Source organism: Cryptomeria japonica, chromosome 10, assembly GCF_030272615.1.
Source record: "Cryptomeria japonica chromosome 10, Sugi_1.0, whole genome shotgun sequence".
In the NCBI taxonomy this organism is placed as follows: domain Eukaryota; kingdom Viridiplantae; phylum Streptophyta; class Pinopsida; order Cupressales; family Cupressaceae; genus Cryptomeria; species Cryptomeria japonica.
Genome location: NC_081414.1, coordinates 862,633,044 through 862,659,254, shown reverse-complemented (window position 1 = coordinate 862,659,254; position 26,211 = coordinate 862,633,044).

Here is a 26,211-nt window from a genome sequence, read left to right as displayed (position 1 = left end):
CCCAACTAGAAAAAACCACGATGGGGATGAATACCCACAAGTTGTTCTTGAACTCTTCTGAAGTTCGCTCTGTTAGGATCCTAGTCCGGTTATAGACTTTACAATAGGTTCTGCTAGGAACCAATCCTGCTAGGGATCACTCAGTTAAAGGTTAAAACCCTATTAAAGGTTACCTTGCAAGAGGATTTGAAGAACTCAATGATTTTGAGTAACCTTGTTAAAGGATTTACAAAAATCCTATTAAAGCTACCCGGTAAAGGGATTTTCCAACTGCTGAAATGGTTAGAAGTCAACAGGTAATACACTGATCTGGTAACAGTGCTCAATGGCAAGGCAGATCCACTTCAATTCCTTTTCCTCTGTAATCACACTCTGCAAATCTCTACTCACTCCTTTGGTCTTTCAAGAATCACCTCACATACATTCATTTATCAACAACTTAAAATGAGAATCATCTATTGGCATTATGTGAACCCACATGGCATTACATGAACCAGCATGAAGACATAATGATATTGTATGTTGTCATTGATGGCAATATGAGACATGGTGTGAACCAGCACATGTGATAGGTGAAGAGAGAGGAACCAACATATGTATGAACCGGTTTATATGCCAAAGTGAAGCAGCATATTTGTTCAAGGTGAACCTGCATGTAGTTATGGGAACTGGCATGTAGTTATGGGAACCGGCACATGGAAACATTGTATGACTACCGGTTGGTAGGTAGCTTCCACTTCAGGATTTCTGATTGGAGTACCTCAAGTCTATGTGACTCAATTAGTGATCTTTGTGTGATGAGTTAGTAGTATGATGGAGGATAGATCATGTTGCCACGTAAGCTCTATGTGCATGAAGGATCTTGCATGAAGATGACTATTCCTATCTACCTTGGGAATGTGCGAAGTCTATCAAATGGTGATAACACATGATGGGTTATTAGTCGCCATGAAAACGGTGGATAATGGGCAATGGAGAATGTCTTGAGATCGATTCAAGATTGTTGCATTTAATGTAGTATGATTCAATGGTCAGGGTCAAACCATTTGAATTGCTTAACCTAACAGGTTTAGGGTTTAGGGTTTTTGCTACCAACCTGTATGTTTCCTATAAGGTCGATGTTGTGTTTCTTTCTGAAGTTGTTGGAAGAAGTTGTGAGTGTGTATCCAAGAGAAGTGATACATGATTCTTGCCAGACTAGAGGAGAGAAGAGATATCTACAAGGTGAATGTACAAAAGGTGAAGAGGAGCATAAACAGATCTACATTAGCATTTAGTGCTATTAATAGATCATTGTAATACCTGTTGATCTCTAACCACTTCAACAGTTGTAAAATCCCCTAACAGGGTAGCCTTAACTGTCTTGATTCAAAATCCCTTAAATCAGGTGGTCTTAACTAGCTTGATTAAACTCCCTTAACCAGGTAACTTGAGGCTAATGAGTTCTGAGAAGCTAGAGAGCTTAGGAGATCCTTTCAGCTATTGAGTTCTTGAAATCCTCTAACAAGGTGACCCTACCAGGTTTGACCCTTAACTGGGTATCCCTTAACTGGGTGATCCCTAACAGGATCAGTTCCCACTAGAACCTATTGTAATGTCCTTAACCGGACAAGGCTCCTAACAGAGTGGACTTCTAAAGAGTTCAAAAAGAAGCTTGTGGGTATTCATCCCCAACATGGTTTTTCCCAGTTCGGTTTCCATGTGAAAAAATATGTGTGTCATCTGAAATGCTTTTGTCTTGTGATGCTTTGTTTTACCTGTTAAGCACATGAAGGTTCTATGTTTTATGCCTATCTATAAAACATATTGAACTCACTGTTGTGAATATCTGATGGTTAAGCTTACTTTTTTATGCATGAGAATATAATGATACTATAGTATTGAGCTAAGAGGAAAGCTTATTGAGTGACCAGTTAAAGATTGATTGAGCTATACTGAATGTTACTGGTTGCACTTTGTTTATCAATCATTTGTGCTGGTACTGATTCACCCCCCCCTTCTTAGTACTGGTTTGGTACTAGTGGTTTATCATTGAGTTATCAATTGGTATCAGAGCACTCCAGGTCCTCTATGTTGTAAGCTTAACTGCTTGAGGAAAAGATCCTAGTCAAATGATGAACAGGGAAGCTCCAAAGTTTAACAGGGAAAATTTTGGTATATGGAAAGATAGGATGAAGATATTCATCAAAAGCATGGGTGTTCAACACTAGAGTTATGTTGAAAATGTATATGTTGTTCCCACCAATACTCTCACTAATGACCAAAAGAGAGAGATACAAGAAAATGGGCAAGTCATGGAAGCCCTCATCAGTAGCCTATCTGACATTGAGTTTATTGATGTTCGGGACAAGGCAAATCCCAAGGAGGTATGGGATGCTCTTGAAAATATCTATGGTGGTGATGAGCATGTAAAATAGGCTAAGGAAGAAAGCCTGAGAGGGAAGTTTGAAGACATGTGGATGGTTGAAGGAGAGACCATTCAGCAGTATGGAATAAGAATCAAAATAGTTGTTGGAGAAATAAAGAGTGTAGGTGGCAAAATAGAAGATTCCACTATGGTAAGAAAAGTCCTGAGATCCCTGTTGCCAGTCTATACAATAAGGGTTGCTACTATTTAGGAGCTAAGATCAATATACAAGTCTAAGGAATCCTTGGAATCCATCAAAAGGAACTGGTAAATACAAAGGTAAGCTACCTTTGAAATGTTTCTCTTGTAACCGGATAGGACATATTGCTTTGAACTATCCTAATAGTGACAACAAGGATAAACGAGAAAGGTTTAAGAAATTCAAAGGAGGAAACTAGAGAAATTGTTTTATGGTAGTTGATGAAGGTGTCACAGATGAGGAATTAGAAGATGAAGAGAGTGAAGACATTGTGTTTGTTGCTGTAAAAGAAGATGTGACAGACAAGAAGACTCATCTCCCATTTTGATGATTCCAATGAGTGGATCATTGACAGTGGTTGTTCTCACCATATGACTGGTGATCAGAGCAAGTTTCTATCCTTAGAGGAGTATGATGAAGGTGTGGTTCACTTTGGCAATGATGCACCATGCATGGTCAAATGCAGAGGGTCCATCTCTTTGAATGGAAAGAGTAGTGCTGACAATGTGTACGAGGTTGACGGTCTTAGACATAACCTTCTAAGTGTTTCCCAGCTAAATGACAGTGGCCTCACTCTGAAATTCAAGAATGGAGCTTGCAGAATCAAGGGAAAAGATGGTAAATTGGTGGCCATCGACATGCAAACTAAAGGCAACTTATTTCATCTGAATGCAAATATAAGTACATGTCTTATGCTAAGCTTGATGATAGCTGGATATGGCACAGGAGACCCTGCCATGTAAACTTTGATAACATTGTAAAGGCTAGTAAGATAAAGGTAGTTAGAGGGTTACTGGTGCTGAGAAAACTAGATAATACCTTGTGTAGAGAATGTCAATTGGGGAAAATGTCTTCCTCAACCTTCAAAGGTAAATCTTTCACTGCTGACAACTTGCTTGATCTTGTGCATACTAATTTATGTGGTCCTATGAAAAATAGAAGTGTGCAGGGTGATAGGTACTTCATGATTCTCACTGATGACTGCTCAAGAATGATGTGGGTCACATTCTTGAAAGACAAGTCTAAAGATTTTGGGAAATTCAAAGCTTTCAGAGCGTTAGTGGAGAAGGAAAGTTGTAAAAGGATCAAATATCTCAGAACTAATCAAGGAGGGGAACTCACTTCCAGTGAATTCAACAAGTATTGTGAAGAATTTGGCATCAAGAGATAGTTGTCTGCCCCCCAGACTCCACAGCAGAATGGCCTAGTAGAGAGGAATAACTAGACTGTGGTTGAAGCAGCTAGAACCATGTTGATCCAAGGGAAGGTAGATCACACCTTTTGGAGAGAAGCGGTGAGCACTGTAGTCTACACTATGAACCGGGTACTCATCAAAAAGGGTAAGGACAAAACTCTTTATGAGTATTGGACTGGTAAGACACCTGTGGTTAACTACTTTAAGGTATTTGGTAGCAAATGTTACATCAAGAGAAGTGAACATCAAGGAAAATTTGAAGCTAAATGTGATGAGGGAATATTTCTAGGATATTCCACCAAGAGTAAAGCTTTCAAGTGCTACAAAAATAGGACTCAGAAAATTATGGAAAGCATCAATGTAAGAGTTGATGAATCCTCTGAGAAGACTGAGTAAACTGATAGTGAGCAAGCTATAAATGAACTGGTTGTTAGTCAATCGAGTACCAATAACAGTGTTCCTAAATGGGTGAATGTTGATACTGATGGAGATGACGATGAAGAAGAAAAGCAAGAAGAACTAGTTAAGACCATTCCTCGGTATATCAAGTTGAATCATGATCCCAAGAAGATCATAGGTGATAAGGATGCAGGAATCCTTACCAGAAGAAAGATCAGAGAAAACTCATGTATGATCTCTAAATTTGAGCCTAAGTCATTCAAAGAGGCTCATAAAGATGAAGATTGGATCAAGGCAATGGAAGAAGAACTTGACCACATAGAGAAAAATGGTACATGGTCCTTGGTACCCAGACCAAAGCATAAAAATGTCATTGGCACCAAATGGGTGTTCAAAAATAAGTTGAATGAGGATGGCACAGTGATTAGGAATAAAGCCAGACTGGTATGCAAATGATATGCTCAAGAAGAAGGTGAAGACTATGGGGAAACCTTTTCTCCTATGGCTAGATTGGAAGGAGTTCGTATGCTTCTTGCATCTGTAGATTTTAAGAGGTTCAAGGTATATCAAATGGATGTAAAATCTACATTCCTAAATGGTGTACTTGAAGAGGGGGTGTATATTGAGCAACCAGATGGGTTTGCCCTATCTGCAGACAGTGACATGGTATGTAGGCTACATAAAGCATTATATGGTCTAAAGCAAGCACCTAGGGCATGGTATGAGTGCCTACATTCCCATCTTGTGAAGATTGGATTTTAGAGAACAAGTGAAGATAGCAATATCTACTTGAAGTCTGAAGGAGATCAGATTCTGATCTGTGAAGTTTTTGTTGATGACATCATCCTTGGTGGAGATGACAAGATGAGTCATGAGTTTGCTGATGAGATGAAGAAAGAGTTTGAGATGTCACTCATAGGGGAGATTAAGTTCTTCATTGGACTATAGATCTAGCAAATGGAAGATGGAATCTTCATCACTCAGTCCAAATATGTCAAAGAGGTGTTGAAGACTTTTGGTATGGAAGATAGCAAATTGGTTGGTACACCGATGGTGACTAGTTGCAAATTGACAAAAGAGGATGATTCCGCACTAGTTGATGAGAAGAAATATCAATCAATGATCGGTAAGTTGCATTATGTAGTGCATAGCAAACTGGATATTGCACATGCAGTTGGCATTACTGCAAGATTCCAAAAGAGTCCAAAGTATCTCACTTAATTTCAATCAAGCAGATTCTTAGGTATTTGAAGGGAATAGTTGACTATGGATTGTGGTACCCATACAACAATAATTTCAATTTGAAAGTGTTCACAGATGCTGATTGGGCAGGCAATGTGGATGACTGGAAAAGCACAACTGGTGGTACATTATTTCTCGGTGGTAGACTGGTCTCATGGATGAGTAAAAAATAGAGTTGTATCTCTTAGTCTATAGCAGAAGCGGAGTATGTTGCAGCTTTCATGAACTGCACTCAGACAATCAGGATGAAGCATGTACTGGAAGGTTTCAAGATCCCTGTATCTAAACTGGTAAGTATATTCTGTGATAACACAAGTGCTATCAATATATCAAAGAATCTGGTTTTACATTCTACAACCAAGCATTTTGAGCTTAAGTATCATTTATTGAGGGAAAACATTCAGAATAAAGAGATTGCATTAGAGCATGTGTCCAGTAAGGAGAAATTAGTAGACATATTCACCAAGCCTCTCCCAAAGACAACATTTGTGCATTTGAGAGGTGAATTAGGGGTATTGCCCCTTCAGGAGGTGAACTAAAAGTGATTGTTCCACATCAGTCAGGTACTGGAAAGACAAATTTTTGGGTGATTGTTATGTTGAAGGATGCTACTCCTCAGGGGGAGCAGCATGATGAAATAGTGATGATTGTACCTCCACTTTGGCATTGTTGTCAAAGAGGGAAAAGGAGTGAAGCAAAAATATATCTATAGCAAATGCAGAGAAGATGTGAAGTAGAGAAGATATCTTTTGTATATTGCCATCAATGCCAAAGGGGGAGATTGTTGGCATTATGTGAACCGGCATGGAATTACATGAACCGGCATGAAGACATAATGATATTGTATGTTGTCATTGATGTCAATATGAGACATGGTGTGAACCAGCACATGTGATAGGTGAAGAGAGAGGAACCAGCATATGTATGAATCGGTTTATATGCCAAAGTGAAGCAACATATTTGTTCAAGGTGAACCAGCATGTAGTTATGGGAACCGGCACATGGAAGCATTGTATGACTATCGGTTGGTAGGTAGCTTCCACTTTAGGATTTCTGGTTGGAGTACCTCAAGTCTGTGTGACTCAATCGGTGATGTTTGCGTGATGAGTTAGTAGTATGATGGAGGATAGATCATGTTGCCACATAAGCTCTGTGTGTGTGAAGGATCTTGCATGAAGATGACTATTCCTATCTACCTCAGGAATGTGCGAAGTCTGTCAAATGGTGATAACACATGATGGGTTATTAGCCACCATGAAAATAGTGGATAATGGATGATGGAGAATGTCTTGAGATTGATTCAAGATTATTGCATTTAATGTAGTATGATTCAACAGTCAAGATCGAACCATTTGAATTGCTTAACCTAATAGGTTTAGGGTTTAGGGTTTTTGCTACCGAACTATATGTTTCATATAAGGTCAATGTTGTGTTTCTTTCTGAAGTTGTTGGCAAAAGTTGTGAGTGTGTATCCAAGAGAAGTGATACGTGATTCTTGCCAGACTAGAGGAGAGAAGAGATATCTGGAAAGTGAATGTGCAGAAAGTGAAGAGGAGCCTAAATGGATCTGCATTAGCATTTAGTGTTGTTAACAAATCATTGTAATAGCTATTGATCTCTAACCACTTCAACAGTTGTAAAATCCCCTAACAAGGTAGCCTTAACTGGCTTGATTAAAAATCCATTAAACCAGGTGGTCTTAACCGGCTTGATTAAAATCCCTTAACCGGATAACTTGAGGCTAATGAGTTTTGAGAAGCTAGAGAGCTTAGGAGATCCTTTCAGCTATTGAGTTCTTGAAATCCTCTAACAAGGTGACCCTACTGGGTTTAACCCTTAACGGGGTATCCCTTAACCGGGTGATCCCTAACAGGATTAGTTCCTACCAGAACCTATTGTAATGTCCTTAACCAAGCAAGGCTCCTAATAGAGCAGACTTCTAAAGAGTTCAAAAAGTAGCTTGTGGGTATTCATCCCCACCATGGTTTTTCCTAGTTGGGTTTCCACGTGAAAAAATATGTGTGTCATGTGAAATGCTTTTGTCTTGTGATGCTTTGTTTTACCTATTAAGCACATGAAGGTCCTATGTTTTATGCCTATCTATAAAACATATTGAACTCACTGTTGTGAAGATCTGATGGTTAAGTTTACTTTTTTATGCATGGGAGTATAATGATACTATAGTATTGAGCTAAGAGGAAAGCTTATTGAGTGACCGGTTAAAGACTATTGAGTAGTACTAAATGTTACCAGTTGCACTTTGTTTTATTGGTATCCCTATTTGTCAGTCATTTGGAATACTTGCTGTCAAACTAGTTTTCAACTATATTTGTGCTGGTACTGATTCACCCCCCCTCTCAGTACCAGTTTGGTACTAGTGGTTCATCATTGAGTTATCCTCATCATCAACCTTATATACAACAATCAAGTTAGTAGCCAAAACCTAAAACCCTAAGCATCTAGGTTAATAATATAGTCCGTTCAATCCTGACCACTCAAACACATTACATAGAGTAAAACAATCTTGAACAAATCTCAAGATGTTCTCCATCGTCCATTCTTCATCACTTTTGAAAGTTGATAACCCATCACGTGCTTTCCATTGTTTACTAAGATTTTGCAAATTCCCGTGGTAGATAGAATCAATCTTCTTCATGCAAGATCCTCGAGGAGATTCTTCATGCACACAAGGTTGGCATGGTAATACAATATAATCTTCATCTCAATGCTTACTCATCACAAGGATGTCGTCAGTTGAATCACAGAAAGTTGGAATGCATCAACCAGAAACCCTAAAGGTGAGATTACCAACTAGTAGTCATATCAAATGAAACCCCAATACAAACTTTGCATATACCAGTTCACACTTCATCATACCAGTTCAATTTTTGCACATACTAGTTCATACTATCATACCAGTTCACTTGCTAGTTTGCATACTTAAATATACCGATTCACACTTTAGCATATTGACATCAATGACAACATACATTATCATCATGTCATCAAACTTTGCTCATATGCCAATAGTATAATGGTAAGGTGAGATGTCATGCAGGGTTAGTGAATCGGTAGATGACTACCAGTAGTGTAGGCTTATTTGTGACTAGGTCTGAACCAACAAACTAGACTGGAACTGACACACTAAGTTGGATTCTAATGAGGCTGCCATAAGGAGTCGAGGTAGAAAACATGCGTGACTGAATGAACCATGCATTAGTGGAGTGGTTGGTTATTAGTTGGGCATTAAATGTAGAACCCATAAATAATGGGTTGATGACACTAGGTTGCGGCTCGAGGAAGGATGAACAGAGGAGATCTATGGCATGCACTGATCGATATAGGATGTCTAGGTACAAATCGAAGTAGGTGAAGCATGTTAATTCTATAAGGATCTGGTTAATACTAAGAGGGGGGATGAATCAATATTAACATAAATTAAAAACTTTAAACCCAATTCAAACTTCTTTCAAATCAAAAATCATTCACCATATAAACCAGCTTAGTTATCAGATCTAACACCTCATTTACCACTTCTGCAAATTCATTAATTAGATCATTTACCATATCTATCAATTGTTCCACTACTTAAAAACTCATAGAAATCTAATTATTTATTAACTCATTAATCTCGTCTACCATATCATACACTTACTCTACTAACTCTTAATAGTATCAATAACCTTTGATAAACCTTTGATAAACTATCATAACCCATAATTAGAAGTAATGCATGAATTGAAATATAAATAAGAACATCACATGAAAATAATTCCATACATGAACACCATAATTTTTTGACATGGAAACCCAAATGGGAAAAACCACTGTGGAAGTTGATACCCACAATAATTTTTACTCTTTTGAAGTATGCCTTGTTAGGAGCTTGCAATACACCCTATTAGGAGCAAACCTTGTTAGGAGTCACCCGGTTAAGGGATTTCCCTAGAAGCTTGGTTAGGAGCTTGATGACCTATTAGGATCAACCTCATGAGAAGATTTACCAATCTTTTTGAGAGGTTCCTTGTTAGGGGACTTAAATGTTTAAGGCCTATTAGGACCTACCTGGTTAAGGGATTTAATCTATTGCAACTATTAGGGAACAACAGTAAAAAGTGATCTATTACTTGCACTTCTCAGCTTTGTGAATTGGATCTAGTTATTCTCAACACTCTGCAACTCTCAGGTAGATTTAACACTTCTCTTGGATGACTCAACATATTCTTCTAAGACCATCGACACAATAAACATCAACTATGTCATCCTAAATAGCCATCTAAACTAGGTTGGCTACTAAAACCTAATTACATCATGAAATTACAATAAAACATTATAAGAGATCATCTCAGATAAATATATAGATCATTACATCAAATTACAATGTAATATCAACCATTGTTTGATCAAAAAACATCACAAAAATCCTATCTATACCAAAGTCAAAACCTCAAAACATTCCACTAAGTGTTTCACTATTTCCCAACAAATTCTTCCTTGAATCACACCAAAATAGAAATCAAATCATTCATGTGGGTTGTGTCATGTTTCCATATTCATGTAGACTCATTTGATGAATTCTTCACCAATCCTTAAACACTACTAAAACCCAAGCAAAACTTCATAAAAAATTTGAAACAAGTCTTTTGGTAATCATCACAAGTTCTGGTTCTTGTCAAATACTCCTTTCCATGATACAAGATCACATTTCAATCCACAATTCACCAATCATTACCAATCACCCGATTCAAGAAAAACATCTTTGCTTTACCGGTTAAAGTCCTAATTCATAGTCTTTTATTTTCTGTCAATAAACTTTGTCTCCAATAAATGAAATCAATTAGATGACAAATATAAACATTAGAAAAATCATTAATCATCATTTGACATCAGTTTCCATCAAGGACAACACAAATAACTGATCAAGTCATCTAATCACAAAATCTCAGTTTTGTATCCTCTATCGATTCAGGCATCCATCTTCAACTGCATCACCTACGTCATCTCATATGCATCAGTTATGCCAAATGCCAACATTCTCCCCCTTTGGCATTCATAAAAACACCAATCACATAAAAAATTAGAGTAACATCATCATCTATAACTTGCTTGCCAGTATCACATCATCAGGCGGTTCTCCTCCTTTTATCTTCTCCCCCTTAATCAATTCTTCTCTCAATCTAATCAACTTCTCCCATATCTAGTTTCTTTTCTTCTCCCCCTTTGACAACAATGCCAAAGGTATAAATGGATCACTTGTCTTCAATTGTGATGTTGCCTCTTCCATTATCTTTGCTAATCAAATCAGAAAAATCATATCAGAGCATTAAATCAGATCTTTACTTCATACTTGCTCCCCCAAAGGAGTAGCGTAGACCTTCATCAATCCTTAGTGAAAGATAAACATAAAATCCATAGGATTGACACATCTCCATCATTCTAGTTCTTCCGGTGTAGGGATCTAACACCTATTTTACCTCTAAGAAACTGAAAGGTAGCCTTTGGTAAAGGCTTAGTAAAGATATCTGCTAACTGATCTTTACTCCTCACATATTCCATTTTCACCCATTTTTCTTGAAATCTTTCTCTTAGGAAATGATACTTCAATTCAATGTGCTTGGTTCTAGCATGAAGTACAGGATTCTTAAAAATGTTGATCACACTTGTATTATCACAATAGATAGTCACGAGTTCAGACATATCTATCTTGAATTCTTCTAGCACATGTCTCATCCACATAGTCACCATGTGACTCTCCTTAGGCTCTTTTTGAAATCTAGCCACTAATCCAACATCATGAGCAATATCTGGTCTGCTATGAACAACATAGTGTATCTTTCCAATCATAGATCTATACTCTTTTTCACTAATAGTAGGGGAATCATCTTGCTTTGATAACTTCTAGTCTATCACCATCGGTGTTCCTACCAGTTTGCAGTCTTCCATGCCGAAAGTCTTCAACACTTCTTTGATATACTTTCTTTGAGAAATAAAGATACCACCATCTAGTTGTTGGACCTGTAACCCAATAAAGATCTTTATTTCACCAATAGAGACATTTCAAATTCATTTTTCACCTCATCAGAAAAGTTCATACACATATCATCATTGCCACCACAACTTATGTCATCTACAAAGACTTCTGGTATCAGCATCTTGTCTCCATTAGTTTTCAAATAAATGTTGTTGTCCTCACTGGTATGTTGAAATCCAATTCTGATCAAATGTGCATGTAATATAACATACCATGCTCTCGATGTCTCTTTAGACCATATAGTGCTTTATGCAACTTACACATGATGTCTTAAACACCAGTCAAGGAAAATCCATCTGGTTGTTCAATGTATACTTTTTCTTTTAGAATTCCATTCAAAAAGGTTGATTTGACATCCATTTGATACTTTAAAACCTGTATATGTAGTGAATGCCAGCAGCATCCTTACTCCTTCTAATCTAGAAACTGATACAAATGTTTCACCATAATCCTCACCTTCTTCCTGAGCATACCCTTTGCAAAATAAACTTGCTTTGTTTCTCACAACTCTTTCCTCTCCATCCAATTTGTTCCTCAAGACCCATTTTGTTCTAATTACATTCTTATCCTCTGATCTAGGAACAAGTGACCATGTCTGATTCTTCTCAATTTGATATATTTATTCATTCATTGTATTCACCCAATTGTCATACTTTAGTGCCTCCTTAACTGTCTTGGGTTCTATTGTAGAAATCAAACATGAGTTCTCTCGAATCTTGCTCATGGTTTGCACACCTGCATTCTTATCACCAATTATTTGCTCTTGTGAATGGTTCAATCTAACATATCTAGGTATTTCCTTTTCTGGTTCTACATCTTCAACATTAGATTCTTTATTTTCTTCCTCACTGTCATTTCTTACCAGTTGAGCACCCAATTCTCCATTTGTTAGTTCTCCATTGTTTAGTGCTTCTGTTTCAATGATCACAAGTTTTTCTTCATTATCATCTTTTGCAGGTTCTGATCTACTTGTACATTCAAACTTATCAGATAGATCATCAAATTTTAAATTATATCTTTCAATAGTTTTCTTAGTTCTCTTATTATAACATTGATATGCCTTACTCTTAGAAGAGTAACCAAGAAAAATTCCCTCATCAGATTTTGCATCAATTTCTAAGTGTAGTTATCTTTCTTAATAAAATATTGACTTCCAAATACTTTAAAATAACTTACACAAGGTGTTTTTGTATACCATAGCTCATAGGTTGTCTTATTGTTACGTCTCTTCATTAGAACCCGGTTTAAAGTGTAAACAACAGTATTGAGTGCTTCTCTCCAAAATATTTTAGATACAACACCCTATAATAATATGGTTCTTGTAGCTTCAACTATTGTTATGTTCATCCTTTCTACAATTATATTCTATTGTGGTGTCCTTGGAGTAGATATTTGTCTTTTGATACCCTGTTAATCACAATACTTAACAAATTCATCAGATGTGAATTCACCTCCCCAGTATGATCTTAAACACTTCAAGTTATTAGCGGTCTCATTTTCAACCAGAGCTTTAAATGATTTAAATTTACTAAATGCCTCTGATTTCTCCTTCAAAAATGTCACCCACATCATTTTAGAATAGTCATCGATGAAAAGCATGAAATGCCTATCACCAAAATAACTTTTTGTTCTCATAGGGCAACAAAGATCAATATGTACCAAATCCAAAATATACTCAGAAGTACAATTCTTTCTCTTGAAATAAATAGAGGTCATCTTATCAATTTTATAATCTTTGCATATCACATTATCTGGTTTGAGAATTTGTGGCAATCCTCTTAGAATACTTGACTTTAACAAAATTATCAAAATTAACATGGCAACATCTTTTGTGCCACAACCAATTATCTTCTTGTCATGCCCAAACTTTTGGGCAAAACAATAGAACAACAAATTTTTTTAAAACAACATAAAAATACTAAATACTCTACAATTAAAATGGAATAAATAAGTTTTGTCTTAACTAAAGGTTAACTCAATTTTACACAGAATGGTTTCCTAAAGTTGATTTAATCAACTCCATCATCATAGCGTCAACATTTAAGGTAGACTAATTATTCCTCAAGAGGGTCGTCACAACTTAATTAATTAATTCAACTAAATTAATTAATTTCCCCTAATTAAAATACTCCAATAATAAATCAAGTGATATTAATTATCTCAATAGTATTTAAATACTCAAGGCTAAATAAAATAACGTTAACTCATATTAAATTTAATTAATTGAGCAAACACCAACCCGCTTTTAAATTTAACTAACAAAGTTAACCAAATCAAATAATATTTGCGTAATAAAATTCATTTCTTTTTAAAGTCGAATTTATTTCCCCTTAGATATTTTAAATATCAACTATTAAATATTTGGCCAACATTGACCTTATAGGTTAAAGTTATACATTATACTTTTGATAAATTCCATTAATAAAATTCTCAAAGGAATTTTAACCCAAACAACCATATTTATATAAATATATGTATATTAGCATATATATATATATATATATATATATATATATATATATATATATATATATATATATATATATATATATATATATATATATATATATATATATATATATATATATATATATATATATATATATATATATATATATGGGTGTGTATACTTACACATATTTTCCTAAATAAAGTCTATATTAAGAACAAATTTCCCTTAGTCAATAATAGAAGTTAATTGTTTCTATCATATTGACTATAAACAAATGGGGGGTAATTATTTTCAAATTTTAAAAAGAATTCTCCCTCATTTCATTTATAATATTGTTTTAATGAACCCTAACTAGGATTGTTTATTTTGTTTATACTAATTTCTTTTCTTTTTATTTTCCATTTTCTATCAAGCTAACCCTAACCCGAAATTGGGTTAGGGTTGCTTGTTCTTCATTATTTTATTTTTTTGGTGTGTGTGTGTGTGTAGATGAAAGAGGTTGAACCAGGGCCGATAAGTTTCATGGAGGTCAAGGGTTATGGTGATAGTGGGGAGAGAGAGGCGACGGATTTTAATAATGGCCCTTGGTGGTGTCGTGGTGCCCACTAGTGGGTCGCGGCCCACACAGTGGGGGTCACAAACCACTTGGTGGTCGCGGTGCCCACCAATGGGATGCCCCATTGGGTGGGTCACGGCCCACTGTGGAGGTCATGGTCCACTTAATGGTCGCAGCCCACTGTGGGGGTCGTGAACCACCCAATGGTCATGGCCCATGGGGTTTCCAATACCCCCGAAGCTTCATGCAATTTTTTTTATTATTATTACAGATGATTAAAATATGTTTTAATATATATATATATATATATATATATATATATATATATATATATATATATATATACCTTCAAATATATATTAATATATATACATGAGATTTTTTTTTAACAACAAACTATTCTCAAGATTTAAATATGGTATGATCAGAATACTTAGAATAAATAAACATTTCCTTCATTTCCAAATTTCTCATAGTTTATTTAATCTGTGTATTTTAACTTTAATGTAGAAAATGTGTTATTCATTTTGTTTCAGGATAAATTTAATAATTTAGATGTAGGTTTTAAAACATTAGGCATTTTCATTACAATATATATATATATATATATATATATATATATATATATATATATATTTTCTTTTCAAGTTTAATAGTAGGATCTTCTTAAATAATAGAATAGAATAGCTTTTGTTTTCTTTAAACAATATACAATTTCCTTTTTGCTTTAAGTTAACTATAACTAGATTTACAATATTTCCTAACTTTTTCTCTATACATGCATTTACAAAATAGGAAAAATATAAAAGAGATATTTTTATTAACAACTATGACTAACTATTTATAAAAAAAATTATTTAATCCATAAACAATAGATGTGATGCAATATTAATATTGACCTAAAAATCTATTTATTTATTTTGTGTTTAAACTATAGACAGAAGCAATATTTCCTTTCTTTATTAATAATTGCATTACAACATTTGAATATATATTTCATTTCTTTCTGCATTAGCTAATTAGACAGAAATAGACTTCATTCCTAATTTGTTTCAAGAAGTAAATAACAATAAAGAATAACTCAAATATTATTCTTTTCTTTGCAAGGATTTACTCAAATAAAATACATCTTTATTACACGGTAAAACAAATCCAATAGTTACATTTAGTACATCATAGTTTCTTTTACTAAAAATAGGAAATAACTAAATCGAGCCTCTATTTCTACTAAATGAGGGCTTATTAAATATATTCTTTTTCTTTTCTACAACTAAATACAATAAGAAATAGGATCTTTTCAAGCTTCCGTTCCAATCTCTTCCCAAGCAAACCTGCAAATAAAAGTTGTAGGTTGTGACCATGGAGGCTCACCTCCCAACCTAGGCTTACAAGAAGCCACCCTTGAGCTAGGAGAACCAAGGATAAATGGGATACACACAATCAATACACATACAAGAAAAAAAAATCACAACATTCGCACTCCCAACCCAAGGATAGACAACATCACTTATGTGACTTTTCAAGTGGGATGAAGGTGGACCAAATACCTAGAGGAGAATTCTGCAAGTAGGAGAACATAATGCCACTGCAAGGCTACCAAGAAGCACATCCACAAGCTCCAAACTTTTCCCTAAAATTCCTTATGTCCCCCAAGGCATACAAGCCAACAAACTCCCCTTATGAACCCCATTGCATAAACAAAACACTATGCAACAAGAGTCCCATAATCTCTTGTGAATCACTCTCTTCCAAAGAAAGCCTCTAAACTCATAGGTTGTCAAACAAATCTTCACCCCAAGGCCACTCTACCCTCCCAAGGGTGATTTTGGCCTTGAAAACTCCCAAAAAAATAACATAAAACCTCTATAACACAAATACATAGGGAAGAACTCAACATCTTCCTAAACATGCTAAGAATCAACAATGGAAAAACAACTACAACAAACAATCTTTTCAAATATAAAGCAACATACATGAGATAGTAAACAAACCAACCTTAAATCTTCCAAAAGGATGAAAAGAATTTGTAGGAGAGCTTCCCAATCCAATAACTTTTCCTTCACAAGACTTAGCCAAAAACTTCCCAATCCAAGACCAATTTCTCAAGAAAAATTGTCTCCAAAAATGGAGAGTGTGTGATCAAACTTCTCCCTCCCAAACCATTTCCTAAGAAGAAACTCCTCACTCTTTCCAATCCTCTTGGGAAGGGTGAGGGATTTTAATAGTTTGGTCTTCCCAACACCTTACAAGCTCTCTAGCCACGGCACCTCAAAAAGGTAAATGGAATGGGGAAGATAAATGCCACTCATGAGGAGGGTTCTCTAACCTAGGTAGGCTCCTCAAAAGTTGAAATTCGGCCATCTTGGAAAACTCAACTTTTGGGGTGACTAAATAGTCCCTAGGGAGTCGACACATGGCAAAATTTGTCCTTCATCCATAGGTACATCATATGGCCCACTAAAAATGCCCCTAACTTGACCCTAGGAGTTAGTTTAACCCCCTATAAACTCACCCAAAGTTTAACTATGGGTCAACTCTGAGTTGACCTTTTTCATGGTTCCCTATCCAAGACTTTCTTGGGACCATAATAGGAAAATTGAAAAATGCACTCGTAAAACAAATTCCTTCCAAGGGACATGTTATTGCCAGCTCACTTTACAACACATGTGTCAAGTGACACCACAAAAATTACACATCACTAAAATACACATGGAAATGTCCCTTTTTGGGAATTAATAAACTAAACAATTTCAAAATTAAACAAACATCCAAGCATAAACAATTACAAATTAAAACACATTTACAAATGAGGTGTTGTCTCTCCAAATAGACAACCATTGGCTTCACAAATGCACATAGGTTTAGGCTTGATTCTCCAAATAGTTTCCATGGTCACATGGAATAATTTTCCTACACATCTCACTTTTCACATTAGTAATTCCAAAAATCACATATAATATTATCATATGAAAAGAATACAATTCAGACATTGCATACAATTTAAATTATAATAATCAAGTTTCCAATTATCTAATAACATCCAGATAAAATAATCTACTAAATGGCATCATCATAATCATCATGGAATTAAATCATTTATAGAGCATCCATCCATAATTTCTAGCATCAAAACAAAGTACTGCAAATCAAAGTAAATGACATAATCATATCAATGTTATCCAAACACTGGATCATATAAAATCTATGTCCATAATGCATCAAAATATAGTATCAATAATATGTCCAACATGAAAATAATTGAAATGCTATGATGGCTCGAGGTAGGGCCTCACACCCTCCCCCTCTAGGCATGAACTTCTTCCTAGAGTTCATCAAAAAGATGGGGGTACTAAGATCTCATCTATGTTGCATCCTCCCATGATGCCATAACCTCGTCATAAAAATCCCACTAGACACTAACCTAGTCCAACTCTTGACCTCGAAGAGATAGCATCTGGGATGCATTGCATAAGGAGCTCTATGAGCCTCCAACACAATGAAATCACACAATCCTTCGGAAGAAGGTACATAGATGTACCCTCTATGACGTAGTAGTCCATCGGACTCTAATGAATAGTCTACATACTTCCCTTCTAGGGTCTCTTGAGATCACACTACTTGACATACCTCTAAATACCACTCATCCTCTAACAGCTACTACAATATATGACCTCTCAAATCTGTGTCCATAAACATGGAGCATATCTCATGATGTCTCCTACTTAAGGTATCTGCAACTACATTCTCTTTCCCCTTGATGTAGTGAACATCAAAATCATACTCACATAAAAACTCCATCCATCTCCTCTAACGAGCATTAAGATTAGGCTGAGCGAATATGTACTGCAAGCTCTAATGATCTGAATGAAGCTCAAAATGATGACCCAAAAGAAAATGTCTCCACCTCACAAGTACGTACACCACTACTGCAAGCTCAAGGTCATGAGTAGGGTATTTAAGCTCATGAGTCTTAAGTTTCCTAGACTCATATGCTATAACTTGACCCTCTTGCATAAGGACTACTCCTAATCCATCCAAGGAAGCATCTATGCATACCATGAAATCAGCTGAGGGGTTTGGCAAAACAAGAATAGGTACACTAGTGAGTGCCCTTTTGAGATCCTAAAAGACCCTCTCAAACCTTTCTGTCCATTTGAATTTCTTTCCCTTTCTTTGAAGGGATGTAATAGGATGTGCAAGCCTAGAGAACCCCTCAATGAAGCATCTGTAGTACCCTGCTAGACCCATGAAACTCCTAACTTCTATCAAACTAGTTGGCATTGGCCAATCCATAATAGCTTTGATCTTCGATGGGTCAACTAAGATCCCGTCATCGGATATAACATGTCCTAGATATTTGACCTCTGATCTAAAGAATGCACACTTCAATAGACTTCCATACAATTGGTTATCTCTCAATCACTACAATACCTGTCTCAAGTGCTCCTCATGCTCCTTCTCATTTCGAGTATATATCAATATGTCATTGAGGAACACAATCACAAATTGGTCAAGGAAAGTGTAGAATACCCCATTCATGAGACTCATGAATACAAATAGAGCATTCGTAAGATCGAATGGGACCACGGTGAACTCATAGTGGCCATACCTGGTACAAAAAGTGGTCTTGTGGATATCGCTCTCTACAATCCTCAACTGATGGTACCCTGATTTCAGATCTATCTTAGAAAATAATTTGGCACCCTGAAGCTGATCAAATAAGTCATCGATCCTGGGAAAGGGATATCGATTCTTCATGGTCACTTTGTTCAACTATCTATAATCCATACATAACTGAAGGGATCCATCCTTCTTATTCATGAAGATGACTAGTGCACCCCAAAAGGAGATAGTAGGATGAATGTGACCCTTCTCTAAGAGTTCCTCAAGCTACAGCTTGAACTCATTAAGCACATTAGTGGTCATCATATATGCTTCTCTCAAAACCAGCTCCACTCCTGGTACAAGATCTATGTAAAAATCAATCTCTCTGCTAGGTGGCATACCAGGTAGCTCAGAAGGAAACGAGTTTACAAATTCCTTAAGGATAGGATGATCATCTAAGGAAGGCTCCTTCTCATTCTCTTCCTCTCTATCACTGATGGTGATGGAAAATAACTAGCACCCCTTTTGCATGCTTCACTTAAGTTGCATAGCAGAAATCATATGAAGTGATACGAGCCTCTAAATCCCTGAAATTACTATGGAGTTACCCTAATCATCCACACACTCAATATTTTTCTAGTGAAAATCTATCTTGACTCTGTGGGCATATAGCCAATCCATTCCAAGGCACCTCAAAAAGGTAAACAGAATGGGGAAGAGCAATGTCACTCATGAGGAGGGTCGCCTAACCTAGGTAGGCTCTTCAAAAGTTGAAATTCAGCCAACTTGAAAAACTCAACTTTTGGGGTGACTAAACAATCCCTAGGGAGTTGACACATGGCTAAATTTAGCCTTCATCCATAGGTACATCATATGTCCCACTAAAAATTCCCCTAACTTGACCCTAGGAGTTAGTTTAACCCCCTAGAAACTCACCCAAAGTTAACCTATGGGTCAACCCTGAGTTGACCTTTCTAATCGCTCCCTATCCAAGACTTTCTTGGGACCATACTAGGATAATTGAAAAATGCATTGGTAAAACAAATTCCTTCCAAGGGACATGTCATTGCCAACTCACTTTACAACACATGTGTCAAGTGACACCACAAATATTACACATCACTAAAATACACATGGCAATGTCCCTTTTTGGGAATTAATAAATTAAACAATTTCAAAATTAAACACATCCAAGCATAAATATTTACAAATTAAAACACATTTACAAACGAGGTGTTGTCTCTCCAAATAAACAACCCTTGGCTTTACAAATGCACATAGGTTTAGGCTCAATTCTCTAAATAGTTTCCATGGTCACGTGGGATAATTTTCCTGCACATTAGTAATTCCAAAAATCACATATAATATTATCATATGAAAAGAATACAATTCAGACATTGCATACAATTTCAATTATAATAATCAAGTTTCCAATTATCTAATAACATCCACATAAAATAATCTACTAAATGGCATCATCATAATCATCATGGAATTAAATCATTTATATAGCATGCAACCATAATTCCAGCATCAAAACAAAGTACTGCAAATCAAAGTAAATGACATAATCATATCAATGTTATCCCAACACTGGATCATATAAAATATGTCCATAATGCATCAAAATATAGTATCAATAATAGGTCCAACACAAAAATATGATTATATTGACTACCAATGTAACTTCAATTATTTACTCGATCAACCACTATGTTAGAGGTTATACCAATAGATTTATCTCTAACCGGTACTTTGTGTCAACTGGTATGAGCATAAGAGACAATTTGTGATTATACGAAGTCGACATCAAGATGAAGATCAAGATGGAGATCAAGCAAAGATTTAAGAACAACGGTTCATATGTTTTATTCAAACCAGTATTTGATTGTTCCAATAGGTATATGGTAATTTTGTGATGAGTTACCACATTTCGTGATGAGTTACCAACACTGACTATTTGGGGGAAATTTTTATGATGAGTTATGATCACTTTTCTAGATACACTACACCTAGGAAATTGTGTTATGATTTCTTAAGGCCGACATGAAATCATAAGGTCTCTATATTGACATCACAATGAATTATTTGATATGAAGAGTATGAAGGAGAGTGGTGTTAAATATGTTTAGAAGGATCTGATTAAGCAAGTATTGTGCTACTCAGAATAGATCAAACCATTCTTTTTGTTTTCTAACCATTATAGTAGAATCAAATCCCCTAACTGGGTAAGCTCTGACAATATTCAATTTATAAATCCTTTAATAGGGTGATCCATTAGTTTGGATACTTAAATCCTCCACCGAGGTTACTCCTAACAAGATACAACCTTTAGTAGGGTATAAGCTTCTAATCAAGCTTTGGAATCTCTAACAAGATTCACTCCTAGTAGAGCACTTTGTAGCTCTTAACCGGTCAGTTATCTATTACTGTAAATAGTTAACTTGTGAGTTTTATCTCACCGTGGTTTTTATCTATTTGGGTTTTCCATGTACAAACACTTGTGTTATGGTGGATGCTTTACTTTTGGTGGATGTTGTTATATCATTTTGGATTGTATGCATTATGTTTAAAAGCTTTGTTAAGTTCTTCTGCCAATTAGTGTTTGAAGTAGTTTTCTTTTTGGTGTAACTTATTCACCCCCACCTCTCAGTTCTTTTCAAGTCCATCAATTGGTATCAAAGCCTAACTTCTTTGAAGCCTAATCACTTAGAAGGTAGCCTTGAAACCACCATGGGGGACATGAGCTACTTCAAGATGTCTAGAGAGATAGAAACTAGTAGAAATGAACTTGAAACCCTTAGGGTCAAAATAAAACCTTCACAAGTCAAGAGGAGAGAGCTAACTAAACAACTAATATTTTTTTAGATGAAGCCAATATTGATGCTTTAGTAGAGGAAGTTGAAAAGTTAAACAGTGAGAAACTAAATCTGAGGAGAGAGCTAGAAGGTCTCACTATCCGCATGAGTTAGGAATTGGAAGCCAGAAGAGCTGTTGAAGATCTTATCAAGGGAAGAGACTAAGAGATCACAAAGATCAAATGGGAAAGTGTCACTATGCATGAGTATTTGATTGCTGAAATAGAAGAAAAGGAGAACCTGCAGCTAGATCTTGAACTGGCATCATCTCTAAAAGAAAACCTATCAAAGCATAATGAAGATCTCATCAAATAACTTACAAAAGCCAATGAGAAATTGGAGAAGTTCAACAGAAGTTCTACCATCCTAGAAGAATAAATTCAATCACAAAGATTGAAGGGTGATATCTCTGGACTTGGTTTTCACACAACTGAAAAAGGTGAATCCTCTGGTATAAAGAGAAACAACCCAAAGAATAAATCTGTTCCTAAGATTAACAAGCCTATCGGTAAGAAGGTCTTTAAACCTATTTGCTTTGTTTTGCATAAACCTTGTCACACTGCAAATGTTTGTAGAGACAAACCTAATAGAAATGCAAGTTACAATACTAATACTAAGTATGTGTCCAAGAAATTTGAAGGTCATTGCTTCACATGTGGAATGTGTAGACATAGATCTATTGAGTGCAGATATGGAGAAAACAATCTTGTACCACACATGCATCCAAGACCAAATAGTGACCGAATGAGGAATTTTGACAAACGGATAAACTTGAATTGGTGAAGACCCTATGGAAACTAGTTTAGTCCATTTGAGATGAAAAAGGTAACAAATGTTATTTGCACCATCTATAATAACTTTGGTCATGTGGCTATGAACTGCAGAAGAAGAACAGGAAGTGGAAATGCAAGACCTTGGAGATCATCTAGTATGGTTTGTTATCACTATAACAAACTGGAGCACTTAGCAAAATTTTGTAGATCGAGAAACAACAAACCAGTCAACTCTTCTAAGGATCAGAAAGGAAAGCAGAATGTTAATGTTGAAGAAATCAAAGAGGAAATGAATCAAATTTGGAAGAAGAAAAGTGATGACTCACCTGAAGAAGAAATTGTTCCTTCACTCAGTGAAGAGATCCCTACACTAGTAACTTAAGCCTTTTTAATATGGCTAAGGGGAGCTTAATGGTTAAAATACCTTTGGACCCCATGTGAAAAATGAGTGGGAAAGGAATTTTGAAACATAAAATTTTGATGACCTTTTGTCAATATGTTATTAACTAGTTTTTCCCTTAAGCAGTGAAATTAGGGTTAGCAACCCTAAACGGGCGAGCATTTAATGCAATAGGTAAAAAGGATAAAAGTGAGTTTTACATTTTCATTTTTATCCTAATGCATTTGAGAAAGAAATCTGAAGTGCTTGTAGAGTTGAGAAAGATTGTTTTAATATAAATTGTTGAATTGTTTCATGATTCATGAAATTTAGCTTAATTGAAGGTTGCAGAAGGTCGAATTGGTGTGCACTTGGGAATTTCAATCGGTAAATGGGGCAATGTGCATGAAACAAGGTATTTCTTTGAACATACTACTTTGAATCTTGCTCATCTGGAATGGCATCAACTTCAAAGTCTGTAGAGAGGTTAATGATTACTTCTGAGTCTATGGAAGCTATAGAGGTAGAACAAATTGTGTCTTATAATGCATTGTCACAAGTTCCAAGTGGAGTTGGGATCAAAGGTGATTTTTCTAGTTACATTGACTGCAAAATAGAAGATTTAGGATCTCTATACATTTATACATAGTTGAAATCACTTTGTGATAAGAATAGAAAGATTGAAACAAAGTATGCTAGGGTTTTTGAAAAGGGTTTTCATAATGTTGCTTACTTTCTTGAAGATTTCAAGGATGAGCATATCAGAATCATTTTGAGTCAAGTTCATGGAGAGAATATGTATTTATAGAGAACTCACACAATAACTAAGGAAGCCATTCAGGTTGTAATTGGTTATTTCTCAACTAGTGAAGTACCTATTCTCAGAAGAATTTAAAAAGACACGGTATTATCTTTAACCAGTTCTACTTCTAATAAGCGTTCATTTTCTATCAACAATATTAGAGACCCTACAGTGAAACTAGTAGCAATGGTAATAGGCTACTGAGTATTTTACTCTAGTAGACTTAATAGTGTTCCATCTACAGCAATTCATACTGCTCACAAAATGATTGTTGATAATGCAAATTATGATCTCTGTGAAGCCATCAAATTATTTCAGAATTTGCAATTAGTTAAAAAGGATAATAGCTAGAAATTCAAGTATGGTCAACTATTGGTCAGATTATTCTTCTATTTTCAAAACTTTCTACCAAGAATTGGAGACATTGAGTGGTCAAAGGACTCACTAGTCTCAGCACAAATTAAGAACAACATCAAGGTTGTAAAGAATACTTTCCCTCCTACCATGAACAAATACTTTAATGAGTTCCAAAAGAAAATGAGTATGAGAATGAGACTACTAGAAGAAGTGGTAAAGAACTTTGAAAAGGATATAATATTCACCATTACCACTAATTTTTTCCTAATGCAAGCAATTGAGCCAAGAGAGGATGAAATGGATGACATGAGCTATGAGGTAAACTATGACCTATTGGTTGGTTATGCTAATACTCTATTAGAATCACCTAAAGACAAAAAGAAGGCAAAATTGGACATTGTGGCAGTCCAAGATGAACCTGCACAAACTAATACCGCACCTGTTAAAAGTGCAAAAGGAAAGAATAAAAAATTTGATGAAGCATCTCCACCAAAAAAGAGTACTAGGGTTACTCAGAGTGTCCTAACCAAAATGGAACCGGAACCCAAAGTATATACTAAGAAGGAGACAAAGAAGAGAGGCAGAAAATTATTTTTTCAACCAGAGTCTAAGGGAACAGATTCTGATGAAGAACCAAAGAAGGAAAAAGCAACCAACAGAACATCCAAAAAGGTTAAGGAAGTGCGAAAGGAAACTGTTCCTATTGATATAGAATCCTTCAAACCAGAAACCCATTTTGAAAGAACACTAAGGAGGAATAGGTTTGATAATGTAAAAGAGCATTTTGATTCCTTCACTTAGAATGAGAAAGAGCAAGTGATTCAATAAGTAATAACTCATTTGTGTCATTACAATGGATATCCACATGAACAAGAAAAGGAAATCTCAAATTATTTGTATACTATTCTTTTGAATAAATGGGAGGAATCTATTAAAATAGAAAAAGAAATCATTGATGAGGTATTCATACAATATTTCTTTCAATTTTCTAAAGATGATATTAGTTCCTTAGTTGATCGATACAAATCTCAGTTTACATTCAAAGAAAGAAGACTCAAGTTACTCACTGGAAAGAAGACAATTGTTGAAACTGAGACCCATCAAATAGCTTGTGAAATCAGAAGGATGGAAAAACTCATCCAATCCTCTATGAATGACGATAATGTTGCTGATGATGTTAATAGATTGCAAATGGATGAAGAGGAGATTATTCAACCTGATGAGGTCTATCCTCTCAAGAAAAAAGATGAATCCATTATTCATGTTCTTGATGATGTTCAGGACACAATTGACCTATCTGGAGATAACATTGCACCAAATATGGAGCCTCCTGCAAATGTTGATGTACAGGTTACCTTAGTTGAACAACTGACAACTCAACTAAAAGTGTACAATCCACTAGCAATAGAACAACTAGAAAAACCCCAATCTCCACTGGTCATTCAAGATATTTAGAAGGAGCCTACTAAAAATATTGTCACACAGTCCTATGAAAAGGAAATGGAGAACACTACAGAGAAAGTAATCGTTAAGGTTGTATCCCCTGAATCGGCAAAACATAAACAACTTGAAGAAGATGATGATCATTCTCTAAGTATCTCAAGACCTATCAATATGAACAATTTGAGCACATCAGAAATGATGAAGATTGCAAATGTCATGTGATCTAGAGGGCATAAGAAGAGATTGAAAGAGAAGAGTGTTGAGGCTAAAACAATTCAGACTGCAGTAGATATTTTATTTGCTCTACTATCAAAAAATCTATAGCACACCTATCTACACCCATTAGCAAAATTGGTCAATTAGTTGTAGATGCATCTGATCAAATCAAGTCACTGGAAGATGTAGCTCAACTGTATGCTAAAAAGAGTCACAAGAAGAAATATGGAGAAAAATTGGCAAAGGATATTGATAATGGAAAAATGGCTCTATCACACAATAAAAGTCTGTTGAGTA